This window comes from Armigeres subalbatus, chromosome 3 (genome assembly GCF_024139115.2).
Source record: "Armigeres subalbatus isolate Guangzhou_Male chromosome 3, GZ_Asu_2, whole genome shotgun sequence".
Classification (NCBI taxonomy): domain Eukaryota; kingdom Metazoa; phylum Arthropoda; class Insecta; order Diptera; family Culicidae; genus Armigeres; species Armigeres subalbatus.
Genome location: NC_085141.1, coordinates 151,256,981 through 151,258,779, shown reverse-complemented (window position 1 = coordinate 151,258,779; position 1,799 = coordinate 151,256,981). Strand labels below are relative to the sequence as shown.

General features: G+C 47.6%; 1 long non-coding RNA gene across 1 annotated transcript; it reads left to right on the top strand.

The window, feature by feature from the left end:
• The first annotated feature begins 271 nt into the window (after nucleotides 1–271).
• Nucleotides 272–1,280, top strand: LOC134227338 (uncharacterized). The gene is made up of 3 exons (XR_009983657.1): nucleotides 272–326; nucleotides 413–488; nucleotides 563–1,280. It is a non-coding gene; the product is annotated as an uncharacterized LOC134227338 (long non-coding RNA).
• Nucleotides 1,281–1,799: the final 519 nt, after the last annotated feature.

The following is a 1,799-nucleotide window of genomic DNA, read 5'->3' as shown; positions in this document are numbered from 1 at the left end:
AAAATTTGCATATGAGCTTCGGCGTGCATCGACCTGTTGGGATTCCTTTGAAGATTTGTTGACCTTTTCCGAAGTCCCTCTCACATGGACAGAAAGGTGGCTAATTTAGGCTGTTCGTGTGAAGAGACGCGAACATGCGCGAAAATGATTGATAGAAGCATGAGAGCAGCCGTCGGTATCGCGAAAGTACCTTCGTGATTTCCGGTGACGAAATTAATTCGGCGGTTAATCTGAGGATTATTGAAGTGATCAGATTCACTTCGAACTGATCCGTGGAAGAGGCAGGAGTGGCCCAAGTGTTCTCGCGCCGTGGTAGTTTGTGTAAGGTAAAAGCCACATTAAGTGTTTTCAATTAGTGGATCTTCAATAAAGCCTTTCCCAAAGAAATTAAATTTTAAAACCTTTTCCTCAGATAGCGTAGCTTATTAGTCGTGTGTGCAAAAGTTAAACGGTGTGTTATCGTGTGTGCTGGTGGTTGATAACGACAGGTAAATTGTGCAATTTATTGGTGGAAATATTGTGCTGACACGTGCAACGTGCAACGGTCGTCTCGTGTATTTAGATCCGTGACCACGCCGCTACGACGCCCGACAACCCACACCGAACCATCGAGGCCATTCTTGACCCCACCATCAGATTGCGAGGTTCTCCCGGGGCACGCCGGAAGAGGGACGCGATCGCCAATCAACGCGCGCCCTAGGCAGGGCATCACAGAAGAAGAAGAAGAAGAAGAAGAAGAGAGAAGACAACCGTTTTCCGTTGGTGACGACCGACGGACATCGACGCACGTGCCGCGTCGCGCCAAACCATCGATGAGACCGTAAGTTCTATCCGGAGCAAAGTCATCCGTAGGCGACAACCGCAGTCGCAGCGTCATCAGCTAGCCCAGCTAGCCCAACCGCCGACCCGCCGGCAAACCGCGATGTAAGATTCATCCCATCCGTTCAACAAACAGCAGTAGCAACATCAACCGCTAGGCAAGCCGCCGACCCGCCGGCGATCAGCAAGTAATTCGCCGCCATCGTCCGCAAGTGCACATGGACGCCGCGTAAGTCGTCCATTCAAAGTGAGTACTCCTTTCTAAATACATGCGCATGTGATTTTCTGCCGCAACATAGCCCTATTCCGTTGCTAGGCGAAGACACGGCTTCGCCGTGAGAAATATGTTGAGTGCCGATTAAGCACAATAGTCGTTGCGTTTGCGTAGCGCGTTAGAAAATTGCACGTTTCTGTTGAGTGAACCACACCAGGAGAGCACACACGATAGGAGGCTAGGGACAGACCAAAAAGGCATTAATGGGAAAGGTGTAGAACTGTAGAAGCGAGGAGATAGGAAACAGTGGAAATGAAGAGAACACTAGTGTTGGTAAAATAAAGCTCGAGGAAGTTGGGATAAAAGCTCCGCTGTTCTTTCAATGTCGTGAATTATTTCAATAAACACTGCCGACTAAACGCATTTGTAAATTACTTGTTATTTGTGGTCCCGAATGAAGTGAAACTGGTTGAGAGTATTTAATGTAGTTCGTTTTCGTTGTAGTTTTTTTGTAGTATTTTTCTACTGGGGAGGTTGGCTCTGAAACCAACCGGGCAACTCTCTAATTCGACACGATTGGGTTGAGGGGAAATTTGGTCGCTTTACCAGTGATGATAAACCCCCTCCATACAGTCTCATTACTGGCCGGTGGTTGTAATCAGGTAACTGGCAATTATTTTACTAAGCCGTTACTAGTAGCGTTATTCACAGGCGCAATTTAAGTTAGCCACCTGTCTTCCATACTTAATTGGGATAAAAGGAACCT